Raw genomic sequence first — 24,188 nt, forward strand, 5'->3', positions numbered from 1 at the left:
CACAACCCTGGGATCATGACCTGAGCCTAAATCAAGAGTCAGACGCTCAACTGACTGAGCCACCCAGGCATCCCATATCCAGCTTTTTAAAATAACGATAAGAGTGATGGCTTCTAAGCTCTTTACCTGTTTGAGCTGAAACTTGAAGTCCCTATTTACTGTTTGTTTGTTTTTTTTTTCAAAATGTGTTTCTTTATTTCAGTGCATTCTATTGGACATTTCTTGTGATCCACAGAAAGCTCCTAGAGCCTATATATTGCTGTAGCTGCTTCTGTGAACATTCCAAGTAGTAGATTTCAAGGAGGTCTGCAAAGAAATAAGCACAGAGCAGCACCTGGCCTCCAGCTACACCTGCTCCAGCTACACCTGGAGCAGCACCTGGTCTCCAACTACATACTTCCTGTTTCCTGGCTTGGAGCTTTTGTGACACAGCCCTCAACTCCCCGTGGGAGCCCATGCAACACTTAGGCATAACATGCAACCCAAAAGTACAGGAGAGTTAAGACCAATAGAGGAAAGAAGTCCGTGGATAAATGTTTTTCCTCTTTAAATCCCAGGGAGACAAGAATATCAAAAAGTTCTCAGAAGATCCTGGTGAGACAAAACACCATCGCCTGCAGCAATGGTCAATTCAATAGTTTGTTCTAGTATTTGCTTCCCTATCTTCTCCCCAGTGACTGCTCCCTGGAATCACGTCGCAGATGAATAGCCTACAGACAAGTCTTTGTCTCTGGCTCTGCTTTTAGGGAACCCAGGCTAAGACATAAGTTTATTTAAGAAGAAATTCTGCAACATATCTGTAAATGGAGAGAAACAACCATTTGCCATTAGACAGATGGTAACCGCCTTACCATTGTTTTCCATGACATCCCCACCCATCAACAGCGACTCTTCTTAGCTGTTTCTCTCCATCCTTCTTCTGAAGTTCACCCACCTCTTTCTACATGTTGAGAAAATAGGGAGAAAAGAGAAGAAAAGAAAAAACAATGGCATTAACCCCTGTTGCTTACACCCCAGTGGTTAAAAAGGAAGTTTATTAAAAATTAGAACGGCACTACTCAAAGTGTGGTTCGTGGACTGACTGCTGGTCTGCCAACTGCTTTCTCAATCCATGAACAGTTAACAGCTTGCTCCAGAATGTAAGTCAGCTACATCACTACATGCAGTATTATGTTCAATTGGCTTTTTTTTAATTAAAAATTATCTTTAATTTACAGCGGACTTTTTTAGTAGCACAACTCCCTCCATGAAGGAAACGATGCACTGATTTACATTCATGTTTAGCCCCTTGCCTCATGGCTGGGGCTAAAGACTGGTTCTTTAGCAGTGAATTAAAGAGGTATAAAAATACTCAGAGTGGACATTTCATAGTAGATTCTACTTCTGAGTAATGCTCTACGGGCTTTACTGATATTACCTCATTTAATTCTTTAAAAGAATTAAAAGTGGATAATATTATTCTCATTTTACAGATAAGGAAGTTGAGGCACAGTGAAGTTCAATAATTTGTCCAACACAGCTAATAAGTGACAGTAGTAGCCTCCAAAGTGGCCCCCAGTGATCCTTGCCTTTTGTTATTCACACCTTTGTGCAGTAGGCTCCCATATCGTATCAAAATTAGTACGTGTGACCAAAGAAAACAGCAGAAGGGATGATTTTCAAGATGTTACGGACTGAACATTTGTGTTCCCTCAAAATTCATATGTTGAAATCCTAAGCTCCACCATGATGATGATATTAGAAGGTGAGGCTTTGGGGAGGTAGCTATGTCATGGAGGTGGAGCCCTTATGAGTGTGATTGGTGCTCTTGTACAAGATATTCCAGAGAGCTCTCTTGTCCTCTTTCTGTGATGTGAGGATACAGCAAGAAGATGGTCATGGGGGGCCCTGGGTGGCTCAGGTTGTGATCTCTCAGTTCATGAGTTTGAGCCCCACATTGGGTTCACTGCTGTCAGCCTGTCAGTGTAGACCCCACTTCAGATCATCTGTCCCCCTTTCTCCCTGCTCCTGCCCTACTTGTGCTCTCTTTCTCAAAAATAAATAAACATGAAGAAGAAGAAGAAGAAGAAGAAGAAGGCCATCTGCAAACCAGAAGAGGGTTCTCACCAGACGCAGATGGTGCTGGCACCCTGGTCTTGGACTTCCAGCCTCCAGAAGTGTGAGAAATAAATTTCTGTTGTTTATAAGTTCCGTCCACTAAAATCTGTGCTATTCTGCCATAGCAGCCCCCAACTGACGAAGACACAAGGGTAAGTCAGAAAAGACACTGTTGTTTCCCCCTTATTCTCTCAGATAGCTCTCAGAGAGCCTCTCTCAGAGGCTCTGGGAAAGGCAGCTTCCATATCATAAGGACACTCAAGCAGCCCTGTTGCGTGTGCCCATGGCAAGGAACTGATGCCTCCTCTAGCACCAGTTTGGCAGCCATGTGAGTGTGCCATCTTGGAAGAGGGTCGTCTAGAGGACTGCAGATGAGAGAGCCTGAGATAGAACCACCTGGCTTCGTTGCTCCCAAGTGTCTGGCCCACATGATCTGTGTAACAGAATAAATTTGTATTAGTATTTTAAGTCTCTAGGTTTGGGGCTGCTTTGTTTCATGGCAGAAGATAACTGATACAGGAGAACAGTCTGCTTCCAGGGCCTGTTTGCTTCACTGCTATGTGAAAAAGATCAAAGATGGAAAAGGAGATGACTCCTTCCTTATGTGATGTGATGTTATTTAACGCCAAACTTGCACACCACCTACCTTCATCTCAGCTGACACCAAAGGTAGGCATTCCAAACTTGAGAGATGCAAGGGTGCACAAGAGAACACGGGATTGCAGTAAGATATGCCTGGATTTGGGGGCACCTGCGTGGCTCAGTCGGTAAATCGTTGGACTTGGACTCAGGTCATGATCTCATGGTTCAAGAGTTCGAGCCCCACGTCGGGCTCCGTGCTGACAGCTCAGAGCCTGGAACCTGCTTTGGGTTCTGTGTTGTGTCTCCCTCTCTCTCTGCCCCTCCTCCCCTCACACTCTGTCTGTCTCAAAAATAAAATAAATATTAAAAGAAAAAAAAATTCAAATAAAAGATATGCCTGGATTTGAATCCTGGTTCAGACACGTTTCTTACTTTGGACATCTCCAAAAACGAGGCCCTCATAGCTAGGGAGAAAAATAACAACTTGTGAGTCCAGTTTCTTTAAGAAGAACTGAGACCTGGGGCTACATAGAGCTACTTGGGAAGAGTAGAATTCAGGGACCGATGGACTTTTCAGAGGTGAAGATGTTCACAGGTTGGTTGACCTTTAGCTGCGGATGCCTGTGTGACAGTGTTGCTGACTTGATGCCCTTCAGCACTGTGGGTGTTAAGGCAGGGTGGTTATTCATCAATGAGGATGAGTTTAAAACCAGGTTTGGCCAAAGAAAAATGAGTCCCTTCCTAGCAGGTTAGGAACTTTCTATTCTCCCTTGCAGCCCTTTCAATTCAATGTTCTCAGCAGCAAAATGAGAAGAACACAGATGTTGTGACAGCCACTATTTCATGCCTACTGTAAGCTAGTTGCCATACATTCTCTGTCGCAACTACTTAACTGAACCACCGTAGAGCAACGGCCACCAGAAACAATAAGGAAACAGGTGGATGTGGCTGCATTCCCATGAAACTTTTTTTTTTTACAAAAGTAGGCACCAAGCTGGACTTGGCCTGTGGGCCATAATTTGCTGAGCCTACTCTAGTTTATCTTTAGTGTCGGCTCCAATGTGCTTTTCCTCCTCTCCGAGCTTCTAGATATGCCATTCCTTCTATCTGCATTATCCTTTCCCTTCTCCTAAAATGCTTTGCTCCTGCTCCTTCCTCGGTTCCCAACTGAAGCATTATTTCCCTGGGGAAGGTGCTGTCCACACCTTTGTCCACACCCTGCTTCCCCAGTGTTCTCTATTTCCTCTTTTATAACCTTATCTCATGTTTGTCTTGTGCACCATTTGAGTCACAGGGCTTGGCCGAGCCTTGATAAATATCAAGGGAAAGAAGAATGAATGATGTTTGAGAGGGCATCTGAGACAAACTTGGACCGTTTCACACCTGTGTCTGCCTATTGTACAATTTTTCCTAAAGCTACCTGGCTCCCAAGAAATGGCTTCTATGCTCGTATATTTTGTTAAACTCACTGGTGATTTGGCCTCTATTTTACAGTGCAAGATTCTCAAAATGAGAAAATGTCTGTGAAATTCGTGTTTAAGACACTTTCATTCTCTTGCCACTATTTCCCCGCAATGGTGACCTTTACATTTAGCCTGAGTCTAAGTGGGGTTGTCAGGACATCAGGTTACATTATGCAAGGCAGCTATTTGTGCCTTTTAAAGACGACGTAGGTTCCAACATGGACTCACAGCAGGAAGGTGCGCTGATGATATTCTCGAAAGCTCAGCCGCCAGGATCGGATCCAGAAGTGGGTCAGCAGTCAAGAAGACACATGCTTCTTGGAAATCAGTTGCGCTGAAAAGAGGTCTCCATTTATCCTTCCAGAAAATAAGTAACCCTTGGCTCGTGCGCAGCCTCGCTCCTTTAGGCAGATTGCAGCGAGGCTTGTGTTTGAAGGAGAAGCATGGAATTGTACTCAGGAATTATTTTTCTCTTTCGGAGCTGGTGTGTGGATCTGTCGTGAACCGCGGACTCATCGATTGTCCCACCTTATCTGAGAACCTGAGAGCTCCCAGGGCTGGCTGGTGGCAGCTACTCCAAGGCATGGGCCATCTCCTGCCTCCGTTTTCGCAACAGTGTGATTCGCTGCCCCCACCTGCTTGTTGACAAATAGCTCAAAGGGCTCCCAGAGACTCTTCCCGCTTTGGGTCACACAGGGGATTTCTTCAGGGTAGTTTCCGTGGCAGAGCTGGAAGGGCCAACAGGGTGGGAAGGAGGGAGCAGGGAGAGGGGATCAAGCCCCAAAGGACAAGGCATGGGTTTCTGCCTGGGCTGCTGTGTTGTCCCTAGTCCCAAGGACTATGTGATAACCTGACATCTGAGAAGAAAGACAGGAAGCCAGTGGTACAGATGCACAGAGATCATACGTGGAGAAGAATAAGCACAATGTCTAGGTCACCTTGGGAAACTTCAATGTGGTAACAGAGGACACCCTCCTGAGCTTGTACTCCCAGTCCAGTTTAATTCGTAATGGCCCTGTGCAATTTCAGTTTTTAAAGCCCACCGACCTGTTGACAGGTGGGATCATCTAATAATGAGAAGCATCATTGGGCACTGACTGTGTTCCAGGCGCTGTTCTGAGCTCTGCAGCCTATTACATGAAGTCCTCGGAAACGGCTGTTTTTCTAGGCTCAAAATGGCTAACTACCGGCAATTCATGTTTCCATCTACTATCACCTTTTGTTATTTTGACAACCATCTTCTAAAGACCGTTGTTTTCCGGGGGCACCTGGGTGGCTCAGTTGGTTGAAAACGGACTCCTGATTTCGGCTCAGGTCACAATCCCAGGATCACGGGGTCAAGCCCCGCATTGTGCTCCATGTTAAGCAGGGAACCTGCTTAAGGTTCTCTCTCTCTCTCTCTCTCTCTCTCTCTCTCTCCCTCTCTCTCTCTTTCTCTCTCTCTCTCTCAAAAATAAAAAACTAAAAAGAATTTTTTTTCACTAGAATTAAAAATTTTTTAAAGCTGTTGTTTTCTGGTGCTTTGAAGCTCTGGCTGAGTTTGAAACTCACCTCTGCCACTCTGGTCGAATGTGCTTTAGTTTCCTTCCTTGTAAAATGGTACGAATACTACTACTGGCTTGGTAGGATCATCTGAAGATTTACAAGTTAGTGAATGTCATAGCGCCCGGCATGTAAGTGTTCAGTAAATACAGCCATTACCATTGGCTCTGCATAAAGTTATGTTTAAGGTCTTCATTCTAGAAATACCCTGTGCAATGATATATGATGGTTTTTTGTTTGTTTGTTTTTTGTTTTCCCTGCCAGGTATTTATTTCTTCTTCTGTGATAGCAGCCCAATTTCCCTTTCAGTTAACTTGCCCTCATCTGGTAGAGTTGTGTGTCAGCCTTGCCTCCCCTAGCTATGGATTACACATGGGGCCCAAAGTGGATCAATCCCAATGTGTCCTGCCTCTCATGTACTTTCAAAGCCAGGCTCGTCTGCTTTTTTTCTGATTCTTCAGCTCTTCTGTGTTCTTCCAGTAAATTCTGTTTTTATACAATGGGGGGAGGTGTATAATGAGAGGTAATTTAGCAGATTATTAACAAGTTAATTGGTTTCTGTTGTTGCCACCAAAGATCCTTGACGTATATATCATTAGAAATCGGCATTTTAACCTATTCTTTCTAAATAAAGAAACCAGCTAACATATAACTGACTCTCTGACTGGACCTTTACTATGTGATTATGTTTAAGATATCTTTGCAACAGTAAGTGTCATTAGCTCCATTTCACAGATAAGGAAATTAAAGACCTAGGTTTTCATGCCAACTCTCTCAGTCGGTGGCTATGTGTCCTTGAGCAAGGCTCTGAACCTCTCTGAGTCACGGCATCCTGATGCGGGAAGTGAGGTTGCTTACACACCCAACCCCTCCGGGTGGTTCTGAGAATTATACAAGATGATGGAGATACGAAAGCACTTCGTAAACAGGTAGTGCCATATAAGTGGACAATTGTATTATGATTTCCTTTGGTCAAAGGATAAATTTTAATACCTCTTCTTGGTGTCTAAGCCATTTGTTCTTTCTGCATCATCATAATAACGTTGAAAACAGAGGTTTTTAAGTGCCAGTCCCAAGTTATATGTACACCAGGAAAATGAGATTCTTTTTCCTGAGAGAAACATTGTACCTTCATGGATTTCCCTACTGCTTTTCTCCCTTACCGGGTCAATCATGGCTGAAGCTTGCTTTCCTCGCTTTTCTGATCAAACTGCAAGCGTTTCTCTCCTTTTACTCCTATTTCCCTCCTTTCTTTCCCAGTCTCGAAGCTCCCCAAGGACCAATAAATGCCAGCAATGACTACACCCAGCCTTCTGAGGGTTTTTAGTAAATTAGAGATGAGATCCAACTTCCTGTATTAGAACTGGGATTCAAATGAAGGCTTTCCAAAGTCTACCGATGATTATATAAAGAGTAAGCAGGAATTGTGAAAATTAGGGATATTATTTCCGAATGCCAGTATTTTTAATAGACAAATAATGCAGTGGATCAGACTGCAGTGTATTAGTAAAGGATAAAGAAAAAAGAAGGTAAACAGACTTCATTTGTGAAGGGCCGATGAATATTCTTATTGGCCCATAGTGCCATCTTGTGGATAGTTTTTAAATAGGGTTTAGTTTTCAGCCATGATTGCATTAGCTCGATTATTCCAAAGCATCCGTTAGAAGCCACAAATAATTTCCTGATAACCCAAGAAAACACAGATGATCACACCTGGGAGAACCAACTTGTTGATCTCTCATCCTCGCTGGGAGTGGTTGACCAGTCATCCCATGCTTTGAGTTACACACACACACACACATATATGCATGTGCCTTTTTGCCAAAAATTTTAGGGGATTCACGAAGCTCCTGACTCCATGTTTGGAACGTTTGCTTTGCAGCATTACATTCAGCGATGTGATGGAGTCCCAGATTTGTAACTATCACTCTATGCAGATGTATCTCAGATGCTCACGGGCCCTTCTCTCTTCAGGCCCTTGAGTCCAACTTCCTTCACTATTCCCAATTTAAACATCTTGCCCTTTCCTGTAGTTTAATCATGCTGACCGCCTCTCAAGAAATACTTCTGGGCACATTCAAATTCAGAGCCGTTCAAAGTCAGGCTCATATGCCACCATCTTTGGGAAGCTTCTCCCTAATCAGAAAGAATTAGCCTCTCCCTTTTGTTATCTCTTAGACCATTTTTTAAAAATTCTTTGCATAAAATAGTTCAGACTTCCCACAATCGATAACTGACCAGGTAAAGGGTTAGCTCTTGAGAAAAGGCAACATGCTCTATTTATCTTTGCAGTTTCTATAATACTAGAGGGAGGGATTTACCTTGTAGTCACTCCTTTAATATCTGTGAAGCTGAAAGACTTGGTTTAATTTTTTACTCTATACCTTGAGATATGAGCATGGGAAAGGTTAAGCTTTCCAAGCCTTGGTTCTTCATTTGTACACAGAGGTCCGATAGCTCTTACATGTGGATCCTTGAAGAATTCAATGAAGTCATGCATGGAATACACTTGGTTCAGTTCCTGGCACATAGTTGGGGATCAAAATATGTTTTTAAATAAAAGGATCCCCAGAGGAGGAAAAGGCTGAGGTCACTGTCTCTAAACAAAAGTCTTCCTATGATTTTGGAGATGAGTGGGTTTTCTTTTCTTTTAATTAAAAAAAAATGATTAAGAAGTCCCTAACTTTTAAGAATTGAGCCAGGTATTAGAGATACAAAGATGAATCAGCATTTTGCTCTTTGGGGGCAATCTTTGAAATGTCTCAATCGATATTGAGATGCCCCAACACATTATTAATAATTGTATTATTGTATTAATAATATTTATGAAAGGAATTTTTTAAAGCCTATTTTATTTAGGCCTCTGCAGCTGGGTTTCCAGTGTGATCCAATAGGTGGCAAGAGTAATCTGCTGTGGCTGGTTACAGTCTTGTGGCAATCGTCGTTTTAACAGCACTGGCACATTGCTCATGATGCAGTAGAAAAGGCACTGAAGTTGGAGGAAGAGGGTCTAACTCCAAGGACATGTCCTTCCCTCCAAACCACATTGCCAGAGAAGAATGAGCCTGGGCTTCTGCCACTCACGGATGTGTTCATTACTGTTGATATAACTTCATTGATGTCCTATACGATGATTTTTTGGCGCAAAATAGCCTGTGCAGAAGCTCATATTTGTAATTAAAAGTGTGTTTGTTTTATAACTAAAAACATAATATCTCATAATATCTTCCTGAGTTTTGCCATATTACTTGCCAGATTAGTCTTTAAAATGTTGATCCGGTGAATACTCCCAGCGCCTGAAATGTGAACTTCTGTTTTCTCATATCCTTGCCATCCTTGTCAAACTTCATAGTCTCTGAAAATCTGATTTGTTCAACTGACAGATATAACGTGGTGTCTCGTTGCTGCTTAAATTGGGCATTTCCATGACGATTGGGGAGATTGAACTCTTTTCCTCTATTGTAAGTCACTTAAGTGTCCCATTCTGGCTCCCCTATTCAAGTCTTAACCATTGTGTTGGTTTTCGTGCCTTCTTCTTGTTGACTTGCAGAAATACTTCACATATTTTAGATGTCAATCTCATTCAAAAATTCTCTTATTTTTTCATTACCTTACAGGTTTATGTTTCACATTTAATGCCCTTTTTTAAATATGTATTTATTTACAGAGAGAAAGAGTATGAGGGGAGGAGCAGAGAGAGAGAGAGAGAGAGAGAGAGAGGGAGAGAAAGAATCCCAGTCTCCACATGGTCAGCCACAGAGCCCGACACAGGGCTCCGTCTCACAAACTGTGAGATCATGCCCTGAGCTGAAAGCAAGAGTCAGAGGCTTCACTGAGCCACCCAGGTTCCCCTGTTTCACATTTAAGTATCAAATTATCTAAAAGCACCACCACCTGTGTGTATGATGTGAGGTAGGGATCTCACTTGGCCTTTACCAAGATCAGCTTCTTTAGAATGTGTCCTTTCTGCATTTATTTGTCTTGCCATCTCTATCATATATCAAGTTCCTAGACATGTGTATCTTCTTCTGAACTTTCCCTTTTTTCCCATTGTTGTAGTTGATTATTCCTGTACCAGTACCCTTTTCCTTACCATGGCTTGTTAGTGTGTCTTCATATCTGCCAAGGAATTCCCCTTATTTGCTCACCTTTTCAAAAACTGAATTGACTTTTGATATTAGCCACATATTTGAAAATTAATCTTTCCATTTTATCAAAAACTAATGCCGGAATTTTTTGGAAGTGTATTTAATTTATACATTAATTTTAGGAGATTTGATACCATTATAATTTTAAGTCATCCCATCTGTGAACGTGATGGTATAGTCATGTATTCAGATATTTGTCTATGTTCTTTAATAAAATTTTACGCACTGTAAAGATCTCAGGCATTTTTTTAATTTTAATTTTTTTTCACATTTATTTATTATTGAAAGACAGAGAGAGACAGAGCATGAGCAGGGGAGGGGCAGAGACAGAGAGGGAGACACAGAATCCAAAGCAGGCTCCAGGCTCCGAGCTGTCAGCACAGAGCCCATCGCGGGACTACAACTCACAAACCATGAGATCATGACCTGAGCTGAAGTCAGGCACCTGACTGAGCCACCCAGGCACCCCTCATGCATTTTTTGTCAAATAAACTGCTAGGTGTGTTATGAATCAATGCTATCATGTTATTTTCCATTATATATATTTTTTTAGTTTTTTATTGCTGGCATAGGGGACATTAAAGCTTGAATGATCTTCGCTAATATTACCGATATCTCTCACCAGTTCTAATAGTTTATGACACTAATATGGTATGTGGATCTTCACATCTGCCCTGGGTAGTTGGTCAGGAGGAGAGGCTAAACTCCAGTTCTTAGTTGCTCTCCTGGTGAGTTTAAGGAGGAGAGGGGACCATACCTCAGAACGCCGACTCTTCGGCATTCTATATTCTTCTCAATCTTTCCAATTCCTTACCAGGCAACTGGTCTCTCTATTAGTTTCCTAGGGTTGTTTTAACAAAGTACCACAAATTGGGTGGATTAAACAAGAGAAATTGATTGTCTTGTGGTTCTGGAAGCTAGAAATCCAAGATCAAGAGATGGGCAGGGTTGAGTCCCTCTGAGACCTATAAGGAAGAATCTGTTCTGTGCCTCTCCCCTAGATTCTGGTGCTTTGCTAGCAATCTTTGGTGTTCCTTGGCTGGTAGAAGCCTCCCCCAATCCCCGCCTCATCTTTACATGGCATCGCCCCTCTGTGTGTGCCTGTGCCAAAATCTCCCCTTTTTATAAGGACACCAGCCATATTGGATTAGGGGATAACTATAGTCCAGTATCATTTCATCTTATCTAATTGCATCCACAGCAATCCTACTTCCAAGTAAGGTTGCATCCTGGAGCACTGAGGGTTAAGACTTCGACATGGGAATTTTGAGAGACCCACAATCCGTAACAGCCTTCAAAGATCCTGTCTGGACCTCTGCCCTGAATGCTACAATACTATAATCTAATCATCTACTCCTTGACAAGAAGAGGGGAATGAAGAGGTTTGCCCTCACCTGTTGTTTGCTTGCCACCCCAACTGCATGTGAGTATCGTTTTTCTTTGGCCTCCAGTCAGGGCTGAGCTTATACTCCTGTTTCTGATTTACACTGGCAGAGAATGTGTGAGTGAGACACAAACACAAGAGAGCCTCCCTCACTGCAGTGCTCAGCCCGTCCATCTGAGCTGCCATTTTTCCTCCACTTTGTGACCCAGCCACTATTTCCCTCTCTGGGAATTTAGTATTGTTTTTATTCACGTTCTCAGAGCCGCCATCTTTTCTGTTGCTTCATTCATTTCAAGGGATGCTTTCGAGGGAGGAGACATAGTCTGCCTTCCTTTTCTATCTACACAGAGTCATCCTATGCCTGAAATTGTTCTCTGGAGCCTCAGTATGCAGACCAACCCTTAGTTCACCAGCCATTTCTGAATTAGGGAAGGGGGAAGAAAAGAGATATTACATTCTTCCCAAATGGAGGCAGGTGGATGGATAATTAAAGCCAAAAGCAAAGTTTTAGAGTATATTTTAAAGATTTTTGCTCAAGAAAGACTAAGCAGCTATAGAAGTCAGGATATTGATAAATGATGGTTTCCCAGACATGGTTATTGTGGAAAACAAAACGATGCTTGTTTAGGTGCCATGGAGATACTCATTTTTCTTTTCAGCGTTATTCAGTCGACAACTCTGTTGCGGTTCTTCCTTGTGTTGTGATGTATTTTGAACACCTGCGTGTAATGGCGGGAGCCCTGGTGTGGGAGACAAGATGCCCAGGGACTCGCCTTTGTCACTAGCTGAGTCACCTTGAGCGGATCACTGAGGCTCAGTTTTCCTCTGTCGGGCCATGGGTCAGACCCGTGGAACATTCAATTCTCACCCAACGGAACATGAAGTAGTGTTTGCTTGTCAGGGAGTGAAGATGGGTGTGTGTTGTAGCTCCATTAGTTTCTCAGAGACCTTAAGGGAGTAAATCTCTATGAAATTTTGCCCTTATTTCCTCTCCTATGTATTCAGCTCACAGAGACATGAGATGACCATTCATGGCTATGAGATATCTCATTCAAATGAGTTACTCATTTGAAATGATTGGAAATCAAGTTGGTCATATCTATCTGATGACAACCTGAGATGTATAAACACACAGTTGAACCCCAGTGTCTAGACTTCTACTTGTATAAAAAATGAACACGTTCTGAAAATATCCAAAAGAACACAAGAAGAAGAAGCAAGTGCTTTTTTGACTTAAGGAATTTACTTCAAAGGATGAAAGGGTTCTAAAAGGCCTCCAAAGAAAGACCTGTATGTATGGCCAGAGAGCTTTGAGAACCACTGCTTTCTGTTACCAATGCCTCAGAATGAGGACACGAGAATGCTGCCCTTTCAGAGATAGACCATATACACCTATTATGAGGGAAAAAACCTACGATGCCATTAAAAGTGATTTCTATTCAGAAATCATGCTTGATCAGCTGTCGTTGTTGCTGTTTAATAGACTTTAGTATTAGAGAAGTTTTAGGTTCATAGCAAAATTAAGCAGTAAGTAGAGAGTGTTATACACACCCTGTCTGCATTGCACACAATTACCACCCCAATTGTTAACATCCCCCACAGATGTTGCATTTGTTACAATCGATAAACCTACACCTGACATGTCGCAAAGTCCACAGTTTACAGTAGGGTTCACTCTCAGTGTTGTTTATATTCCATGGGTTGGGACAGATGTATAATGACATGTATCCACCATCACTGCATCAGAGACAATGGTTTTACTGCCTTAAAAATCCTCTGTGCTAGGGGTCCTTGGGTGGCTCTCCAACTCTTGAGCTCAACTCAGATCATGGTCTCCAGTTTGTGAGTTCAAGTTTGAGCCCCACGTCAGGCTCTGAACTGACAGCACAGAGCCTACTTGGGATTTTCTCTCTCTCTGCCCCGCCCACGCCGTGCTCTCCCTCTTTCTCTCTCAAAATAAATACATAAAACTTAAAAAAAAATCCTCTATGTTCCACCTGTTCATCCATCTCTCCCCTATCATGCTTGCTTTAAAAGAAAAAAAATCTTAGGGGTGCCTGGGTGGCTCAGTCAGTTAAGTGTCTAACTTCGGCTCAGGTCATGATCTCATGGCTCATGGATTCAAGCCCCATGTTGGGCTCTGTGCTGACAGTGTGGAGCCTGGAACCTGTTTTGCATTCTGTGTCTCCCTCTCTCTCTGCCCCACCCCTGCTCATGCTCTGTCTCTCTTTCTCTCTCCCAAAAATAAATAAACATTAAAAAATTTAATCTCAGTATAACTTTTTATTATGCAATAACTTAAGATTTTCAGAAAAGTTGCAAAAATACTACAGAGTTCCTGTACACCCCTCAACCAGTTTCTGTCGTTGTGAATATCCTACATTGTCAAGGTGGATTTGTCAAAACCAAGGAACTGAAATTTGTACCTTGCTATTAACTGAGCTCTAGATTTTATTTTGCTTTCATTTCTTTTTTCATTAATATCTTTTATCTGTTCCAGGATCCAATCCAGAAAACCACATTGCATTGAGCTGTCATGTCTTCTGAGTCTCTTCTGGTCTCCGTGACAGTTTCTCTGTCTTTCCTTGGTGGTCATGACCTTGAAAGTCTTGAAGAAGACTGTCCAGGTAGTCTATAGAATGCCCCATAATTTGCATTTGTCTCATGTTTTTCTCATGATGAGCCTGGGATTACAGGTTTTTTTTTTTTTTAAGATGGGTTTTCTGGAAACTAAAGATGTGAATTATCCTTCTAATTACATCAAATTAGGGGGTACATATTTGCATGACACCATATCACATGACATGATGATGTTAACTTTCATCACCTGGTTAAACTAGTGTTTGCCAGGTTTCACCACTGTTAAGACACTATTTTTCCCGTTCCCTATGCTATTCTTTGGAAAGAGTCACTGAGCACAGCCCACACTGAATAGGTAGCAAGGAAGGGGAGTAGCAATTAAACTTCAAGTCTTGGAGGGGGACCATCCACACATATTTGGAATTCTCTTTTATTGCTTGCTCTTTGATGTATACGTTCCATTTTGTTTTATTTGTTTGTTTTTGCCATATGTCGGCGTTGTGAAACAGTTGGCTCATATCAGTTTTGGAGGGTCTATTGTTAAATTTTCAGGAATTTTGCAAGCTGGTTGACATATCTTGGCAGCCTGAAATCAATCAGGGTAGGAGTATTTACACCACAGATATTGGCAAACACTACAAATCAGGGCTTCCCCACTGCTCCCTTCTCCCAGAGAGCTGATTGTTAAACAGTTACCAGCACACCCCTGTATGCCATATATGACAAATAAACATAAAATGCCCAAGATGGCAAAGAAAGATAGTGATTACATATCACTATGAGCTCTTTATTTCTTTGCTGATGGAAACAAACAGAAGTGTGAGAACATGCCCCTCCTCTGCCTCCTCACTCCTACATTAGATATTACACCATTGTGCACAAAGAGGCTCAGCTGAAAACCTGGGCAACCCATCTCCTGATAGCCCCCATCAATGAGTAAAATAGGCCATCTCTGGAGCACTAACACTCTTCAGACTACCAGCTGATAGGCTTCTAATATTTATATCGATTTCTATTATCCTGAATGCAAACAGGAGGTCATTGGATCAAAACAATCATTATTACTTACAGCAGTAGCTGTCTCCATTCCTCATGCACCAAGTCTTTCCCCTTCTGAGGTGGTGCCATGAGACCCTCACCAGCAGGGGAAGAGCCCTGATAACATAAATCTGAGAATTTGTATACATATTGCCTCCTCCACTCCAGAGAGGGAGAGAAACCCAAGCTCCTTAAAGTCTATGTATTCCCTTTGGGAGGAGAAGGTGAAACTTTTCCCCTTCAGTTTTTCCCCTTCATAATGTAATAAATGTCCCCCAAGGAGTAGATGAGGCAAACTGGCATTTATAACCAAGGGTTTTATCCCCCTTTGAGGAGTAAACACAGAGAAAGAGACAAGTTTCTAAACCTTTCCTGAGGTCTGTTGGTTACTTAACCATGCTTTAACTTTCCAGTCTGGTCCTAAAACCAAAGTCTCATTTCACTGCTTAGAAAGCCCTAACAACCATGTAGAAACATAAACATATTTTCTCTACTGTCCCACACCACCTTCTGGTCAAAAGTAGGAACAGTGCAGATTCTGAAGTTTTATTGGACAAGAAGTAAAAGGAGAACAAAACTCCTTGGCTGTCCTCAGTCTCTGGGGTCTTGACTTTTCTTTTGTTATAATCCAAACATCAATGTTATGGCTTAATCAATAGAGAAGAGGCAGCCCCGATTTATAGAAACCTAAAATCAAGCACAGATTTTTGAGGATGGTGTTTGGTCTTGTGAAGAAACATAAGTAACAAATCCTGCTCCTCATGAGAATGATAAGCAAACTCATCAGGCAGAATTAGTGATATGTCTCCCCAAAGTCAGCACAAAGGTTAGAAGCTAGAAGCTCTCCAAGGGCAGTGATTCTCAAATACAGCCTATTCTCAAACATGTATCTCCATTGCTGGGGCCCTGTGCAGACGTCCTGAACTGGAATCTCTGTGATTCTGGTGCCCAGGAATCTATACTTGTACAGGCTCTCAGGTAATACCCAAAGATGTAAACAGATTTGGCATCAACTGCTACAAAGTTAACTAACTCCCAACTCAAAATGATATGACTTGGGGAAAGGTGTGTGGCTCCACCTACAGGTGATCCTTGGTTCCGCAGCAATTCAATGTATAACTCAATATACACTTCTAACTAGAAGTACCCTTTCAGTGGGACATAGAAATAGAAAACTAAACATTTATATTTTTACAATTATTGCCTTCAGTTCAACTCTTTAGAATGTCCTTTGAAATACTTAGGGACATCTTGGACAGATTCTGTAACATTCTAGACATCTTCAGTTATTAAAAGTCCAGACCAGTTTAAAATTTCTAGACATCTTGAGCCAGACCAACACTAAACCATCTGCACACCTAGAAACCAGATCTGAGGATTAACACAATCTGTACAACCTGAACCACAGAATTCAGCAGGTACACAGCGCAGAGAGGTGAACTGGGGGAGAAAGAAGCCACGGAGGGCAGGGGGCTGCTTTTGTGTGCAGAGAGAGGATGGGGGTGTGGGGAGAATACGGGAAAAGCACCCCCCCAAAAGCAGCTGGAGAGAAAGTGGAAAAGTGGAAACAGCTGCAGGGACTGAACTAAAAAGGGAGAAAGGAGAAAGGAGAGGGTTTAAATTCCATTAAGACGATAAACATGGGGAGCACAGAGTCTGAAACTCTGCAGCTCGATACCTGGTGGCACTCTGGTGGGACGGGCGAATCCCCAGGAGCAGAGTGGAGTCCGGGGTTCTTCAGGCCACACGGGGAGAGCCAGTTCCCCTGCTGGGAGGACAACTGGTAGAGGTTGTGTAGGTCCCCCAAAGGCAAGGCCCCAGTGGACCCAGGAGAACAACTACATTCGCTGGTGCTGGAACAAGGTCATTTGGGGTGAAGCCTGGTGCCAGATGTGTGTTGTGATTCTCCATAATCCCTGAAAAGCTGCTGCTACACTATCTTGCAAATTTTTTCTGGGGTGGGCTGGCACCTGGTCACAGTCTCTGGGTATCAACAGCAACACAGTCCTGCAAACTTTCCTGGGTGCAGCTGGCACCTGGCCATTGCTCAGTGAGACCCTCCCACAGAGGGGTGGAGCCAGTCAAGGCTGCAGTCCCTCAGAAATAAGGGGTCAGGAAAAACAGCTGCATCTGAGACAAAACTCAGGAGGGAGGTGCTGCCTGGGGCTTGGTCACGGACTGGGCAAAAACGGAGAGTGGACAGAAGCTGAAGACAAAGGACGGATGCACGATTGGTGATCAGGGAGAACAGAGTTCTGATACTAGAGACTGGGTAGCTGGGTGATGCCATTTTCACCGCTCCCACGCATGGGCGTCCACACCTACAAGCACCACAACTCTCCACCCCAATAGGCTAGCAGCGCCATCTAGTGGATAGCGGAGCCGTTACACTGAGCCCGGCCCAACTGGGCCAACCTCGCTCTTTAGGAACACAAGTCTCTCCGCCTGCTTAGTTTACGGACTATAAAGTACTTCATAGTTTGATTTCTAGGGGAAAACAAAGTAATTTCAGATGTATTTAAGTCTGTTCACCAGTCCATCTATTCGATTTTTTTCTTTCTTTTTCTTTTTCCTTTTCTTTTTCTTAAATACAGAAAGATAAAAAAATCATTTTTGTTTTCAATTTTTACTAAAAATATTTTTCTTTAATTTTGTTCAACTATATTTTTTACTTTTGTGTAAATGTTTTAAAATTCTATTTTACTTCCATCTTTCATTTTAGTCTATAACAGTGTATTCATTTTCTCAAATTTTCAAATGATTTCTTTTTTTTTCTTTCCCCTTTTTTTCTCTAATCTATCAAGCCCCTTCTAACACCCAGTCCAAAACACACATATGAGTTAGCATCATATATTTGATTTTGTGTGTGTGTGTGTTGGTTTTTAATTTTAATATTTTTTAACTTTAATTTTTTTATTTTAATTTTTTTTACCTCATTAATTCATTTTCCCCCTTCAAAATGACAAAATGAAGAAATTCACCCCAAAAGAAAGAGCAGGAAGAAACAACAGCCAGGGACTTAACCAACGCACAGACAAGCAAGATGTCTGAACCAGAATTTAGAATCATGATAATAAGAATACTAGCTGGAGTCAAAAATAGATTAGAATCCCTTTCTGTGGAGATAAAAGAAGTAAAAGGTAGTCAGGATGAAATAAAAATGCTATAACTGAGCGCAATCTCGAATAGAGGCCATGGCGGCAAGGATGGATGAGACAGAACAGAGAATCAGCAATAGAGGACAAACTTATGGAGAATAATGAAGCAGAAAAAAGGAGGGAGATTAAAGCAAAAGAGAACAATTTAAGAATTAGAGAAATCAGTGATTCATTAAGAAGGAACAACATCAGAATCATAGGGGTCCTAGGAGAGGAAGAAAGAGAAATAGGGGTAGAAGGGTTAAGTGAAAAAATAATAGTGTAAAATTTTCCTAACCTGGGAAAGACACAGGCATCAAAACTCAAGAAACAGAGGACTCCCATTATATTCAACAAAACCGACCATCAGCAAGTCATATCATAGGCAAATTCACAAAATACTCATGCAAGGAGAGACTCATGAAAGCATTAAGGGGAAAAAAGTCCTTATCCTACAAGGGAAGACAGATCAGGTTTGCAGCAGACCTATCCACAGAAACTTGGAAGACCAGAAAGGAGTGGCAGGATATATTCAATGTGCTGAATCAGAAAAATATGCAACCAAGAATTCTGGATCCAGCAAGGCTGTCACTCAAAATAGAAGGAGAGACAAAAAGCATCCCAAACAAAAAATAAAGGAGTTTGTGACCACTAAACCAGCCCTGCAAGAAATTTTAAGGGGGACTCTCTGAGGGGAGAAAAGGTGAAAAAAAAACCAGATAAATAAAGACCAAAAGCAACAAAGACTAGAAAGGACCAGAGAACACCACCAGAAACTCCAACTCTACAAGAAACATAATGGCAATAAACTCATACCTTTCAGTACTCACTCTAAACATCAATGGATTCAATGCTCCAATCAAGACATAGGGTAACAGAATGGATAAGAAAACAAGATCCATCTATATGCTGCTTACAGGAGACCCACTTTAGACCTAAAGACACCTTCAGATTGAAAGTAAGGGGATGGAGAACTATCTATCATGCTAATGGTCAACAAAAGAAAGTCTTGTATCTCTATTTCTCTTTCTTCCTCTTCTGGGACCCCATATGATTCTGATGTTGTTCCTTTTTAATGAGTCACTGATTTCTCAAATTCTTAAATCATTCTCTTTTGCCTTAATCTCCCTCCTTATATCAGAAAATCTAGACTTTAAAATAAAGACTGTATCAAGAGATGCAGAAGGGCATTATATCATAATCAAGGGGTCTATCAACCAAGAAGAGCTAATAATTGTAAACATTTATGCTCCAAATGTGTGAGCACCCAAATATATAAATCAACTAATCACAAACAAAGAAACTCATTGATAGTAATACCATAATAGTAGGGGACTTCAACACCCCACTCACAGCAATGGACAGATCATCTAATCAAAAAATCAACAAGGAAACAATGGCTATGAAGGCTACACTGGACCAAATGGACTTAACAGATGTATTCAGAACATTTCATCCTAAAGCAACGGAATATACATTCTTCTCCAGTGCACATGGAACGTTCTCCAGAATACACCATATATGGGACACAAATCAGCCCTAAATAAGTACAAAAAAACGAGATCATAGCATGCATATTTTCAGACCACAATGCTATGAAACTCGAAATCAACCACAAGAAAAAATTTGGAAAGGTAACAAATACTTGGAAACTAAAGAACATCCTACTAAAGAATGAATAGGCTAACCAAGAAGTTAAAGAGGAAATTAAAAAGTATATGGAAGCCAATGAAAATGATAACACCACAACCCAAAACCTTTGGGATGCAGCAAAGGCGGTCATAAGAGGAAAGTATATAGCAATCCAGGCCTTTCTAAAGAAGGAAGAAAGATCTCAGATACACAACCTAACCTTAGGCCTTAAAAAGCTGGAAAAAGAACAGCAAATATAACCCAAAAACAACAGAAGACAGGAAAAATAAAGATTAGAGCAGAAATTAATGCTATCGAAACCAAAAACAAAACAAAAAAAAAGTAGAACAGATCAATGAAACCAGAAGCTTGTTCTTTGAAAGAATTAACGCCATTGATAAACCACTAGCCAGTTTGATCAAAAAGAAAAAGGAAAGGACCCAAATAAATAAAATCAAGAATGAAAGAGGAGAGATCACAACTAGCACAGCAGAAATACAAACAATAACAAGAGAATATTATGAGCAATTTTATGCCAATAAAATGGGCAATCTGGAAGAAATGGACAAATTCCTAGAAACATATACTCTACCAAAACTGAAACAGAAAGAAATAGAAAATTTGAACAGACCCATAACCAGTAGAGAAATCAAATAAGTAATAAAAAATCTGCCAAAAAACAAGAGTCCAGGGCCAAATGGCTTTCCAGGGGGATTCTACCAAACATTTAAGGAAGAGTTGACACCTATTCTCTTGAAACGGTTCCAAAAAATAGAAATGGAAGGAAAACATCCAAACTCTTACTATGAAGCCAGCATTACCTTGATTTCAAAACCAGACAGAGACCACACTAAAAAGGAGAACTACAGACCAATTTCCGGGATGAACATGGATGCAAAAATCCTCAACAAGATATTAGCCAGCCAGATCCAACAATACATTAAAAAATTATTCACCACGAGCAAGTGGGATTTATACCTGGGATGCAGGGCTGGTTCAATATCCACAAAACAATTAACATGATTCATCACACCAATAAAAGAAAGGACAAGAACCACATGATACTCTCAATAGATGCAGAGAAAGCATTTGACAAAATACAGCATCCTTTCTTGATAAATACCCTCAAGAAAGTAGGAATAGAAGAATCATACCTTGAGATCATAAAAGCCATATATGAACGACCTAATGCCAAAATCATCCTCAATGGGGAAAAACTGTGAGCTTTCCCGCTAAGGTCAGGAACAAGACAGGGATGTCCACTCTTGCCACTGTTATCCAACATAGTATTGGAAGTCTTAGCCTCTGCAATCAGACAACACAAAGAAATAAAAGGCATTCAAATCGGCCAGGAGGAGGTCAAACTTTCACTCTTCGCAGATGACATGATACTCTATATGGAAAACCCAAAAGATTCCACCAAAAACCTGCTAGAACTGATCCATGAATTCAGCAAAGTTGCAGGATATAAAATCAATGCACAGAGATCGGTTGCATTCTTATACACCAACAATGAAGCGACAGAAAGAGAAATCAAGGAATCGATCCTATTTACAATTGCACCAAAAACCATACCAATACCTAGGAATAAATCTAACCAAAGAGGGGAAAAATCTATACCCTGAAAACTATAGAAAGCTTATGAAAGAAATTGAAGAAGACACAAAAAAATGGAAAAATATTCCATGCTCCTGAATAGGAAGAACAAATATTGTTAAAATGTCGATACTACCCAAAACAATCTACATATTCAATGCAATCCCTAACAAAATAACACCAGCATTTTTCACAGAACTAGAACAAATAATCCTAAAATTTGTATGGAACCAGAAAAGACCCCAAATAACCAAAGCAATCTTGAAAAAGAAAACTAAAGCAGGAGGCATCACAATCTCGGGCTTCAAGCTGTACTACAAAGCTGTAATCATCAAGACAGTATGGTACTGGCACAAAAACAGACACTCGGATCAATGGAACAGAATAGAGCACGCAGAAATGGACCCACAAATGTATGGCCAACTAATCTTTGACAAAGCAGGAAAGAATATCCAATGGAATAAAGACAGTCTCTTCAGCAAGTGGTGCTGGGAAAACTAGACAGCGACATGCAGAAGAATGAACCTGGACTACTTTCTTACACCAGACACAAAAATAAACTCAAAATGGATGAAAGACCTCAATGTAAGACAGGAAGCCATCAAAATCCTCGAGGAGAAAGCAGGCAAAAACCTCTTTGACCTTGGCCGCAGCAACTTCTTACTCAACACATCTCTGGAGGCAAGGGAAACAAAAGCAAAAACGAACTATTGGGACCTCCTCAAAATAAAAAGCTTCTGCACAGTGAAGGAAACCCTCAGCATAACTAAACGCAACTGACAGAATGGGAGAAGATATCTGCAAATGACATATCAGATAAAGGGTTAGTATCCAAAATCTATAAAGAACTTATCAAACTCAACACCCAATAAAACAAATAATCCAGTGAAGAAATGGGCAAAAGACATGAGTAGACACTTCTCCAAAGAAGACATCCAGATGGCCAACCAACATATGATAAAATGCACCATCAGGGAAATACAAACCAAAACCACAATGAGATACCACCTGACACCTGTCAGAATGGCTAACATTAACAACTCATGCAACAACAGGTGTTGGTGAGGATGCGGAGAAAGAGGATCTCTTTTGCACTGCTGGGGAGTGCAAACTGGTACAGCCACTCTAGAAAACAGTATGGAGGTTCCTCAAAAAATTAAAAGTAGGGGCGCCTGGGTGGCGCAGTCGGTTAAGCGTCCGACTTCAGCCAGGTCACGATCTCGCGGTCCGTGAGTTCGAGCCCCGCGTCAGGCTCTGGGCTGATGGCTCAGAGCCTGGAGCCTGTTTCCGATTCTTTGTCTCCCTCTCTCTCTGCCCCTCCCCCGTTCATGCTCTGTCTCTCTCTGTCCCAAAAATAAATAAACGTTGAAAAAAAAATTTAAAAAAAAATTAAAAGTAGAACTACCCTATGACCCAGCAATTCCACTACTAGGCATTTATCCAAGGGATACAAGTGTGCTGTTTTGAAGGGGCACAAGCACCCCCATGTTTATAGCAGCACTATCAACAATAGCCAAAGTATGGAAAGAGTCTAGATGTCCATTGATGGATGAATGGATACAGAAGACGTGGTATACACGTACAATGGAGTATTACTCGGCAATCAAAAAGAATGAAATCTTGCCATTTGCAACTACGTGGATGGAACAAGAGGGTATTATGCTAAGCGAAATTAGTCAGAGAAAGACATCGTATGACTTCACTCATATGAGGACTTTAAGACACAAAACAGATGAACATAAGGGAAGGGAAGCAAAAATAATATAAAAACAGGGAGGGGAACAAAACATAAGAGACTCTTAAAATGGAGAACAAACAGAGGGTTACTAGAGGGGGTGTGGGAGGGGGGATGGGCTAAATGGGTAAGGGGCATTAAGGAATCAACTACTGAAATCATTGTTGCACTATATGCTAACTAATTTGGATGTAAATTTAAAAAATAAAATAAAGTAAAAATTTCTAGACATCTTCAGTTATTAAAAGTCCAGACCAGTTTAAAATTTCACACTTAAACACTATTTAAATCTCATCTCCTCTCTACACCTCCTTAACTACCATGCAACTCAGGCTAGTTTGGTGATGTAAGGGATTAGGATAGGAGTTTGGGGCATGATCTACTCTTTCTCCTCGATCCCAGAGCCCTTAAAGCAGAAGGAGAATTGTATTTAGCCCTGAAACACAAACATCCTCTCCCTCTTTTTGGTCTTGCTCTCCTGAGGTTGGTGGGAAGCAGGGAGGAGAAATATTTGCTGTGGGGAGAGATGCTCAGCCCTCTCTCTGAGTGAGGGTTCTCTTACTGACTACCTGAGGAGACCCTCTGCTCCCACCTTACTCTCTGACTTCTGTTTCCCTCACGGGGAGCCTAAAGGGCTATGGGGCCCTCTTCTCAGGATCACCATTTGAGCAAATGGGGTAGGTGTTCCTCTCACTCTTTTCCTCCTAGGTACTTGTCCAGCACAGTGGGCTCTCGCAAGTCTCCTGCCCTCAAGAATATAGAAGCAAAAAATAATTAACATCGTTCGGGGGACATGTCATGCTGTCCCAAGAACTCCTTACTACCGTCCACTCCAGTCTGCAGTGCCAGGCAGCCTGCATGGTCTGCTGCACCTCAGCAAGCTACTGGTAGGGAAGCAAGATGGCCGTCCTCCATGCAGGTACCTTTGATCCCTACACACGGCTTTCTTGGAGCATCCTCTGGTTGGGCTCTTGGAGGAGGGAAGTATGCCTCTCCTCCCTAACACAGCCAATAGTCCTGCACTTGGGTGAAGGGGGGAAACATGGCTAATAGTGTTAAAGCCTGTTTTGCCCACCTGTATGTAATCCCTGATTGGAGTCATCAGATCCCAATCAAAGATTGGCAGCTCTCTTTAAAATGCTGCATACTCCACACTTTTTTGTTTTCAGCCTTGGGTCCTAGTCACCAATAATAGAAGGTAAGGAAAAATCTTAATCAGGAGTCTGTTACACAGTTGTATTACCCCTGAAGCTG

General features: G+C 41.7%; 1 long non-coding RNA gene across 1 annotated transcript; it reads left to right on the forward strand.

Annotated features, from left to right (window-relative positions):
* The first annotated feature begins 10,325 nt into the window (after positions 1 to 10,325).
* On the forward strand, positions 10,326 to 23,779 carry LOC123384713. Its single transcript, XR_006596169.1, has 3 exons — positions 10,326 to 11,255; positions 13,717 to 13,843; positions 23,643 to 23,779. It is a non-coding gene; the product is annotated as an uncharacterized LOC123384713 (long non-coding RNA).
* Positions 23,780 to 24,188: the final 409 nt, after the last annotated feature.

This window comes from Felis catus, chromosome B1 (genome assembly GCF_018350175.1).
Source record: "Felis catus isolate Fca126 chromosome B1, F.catus_Fca126_mat1.0, whole genome shotgun sequence".
NCBI lineage: Eukaryota > Metazoa > Chordata > Mammalia > Carnivora > Felidae > Felis > Felis catus.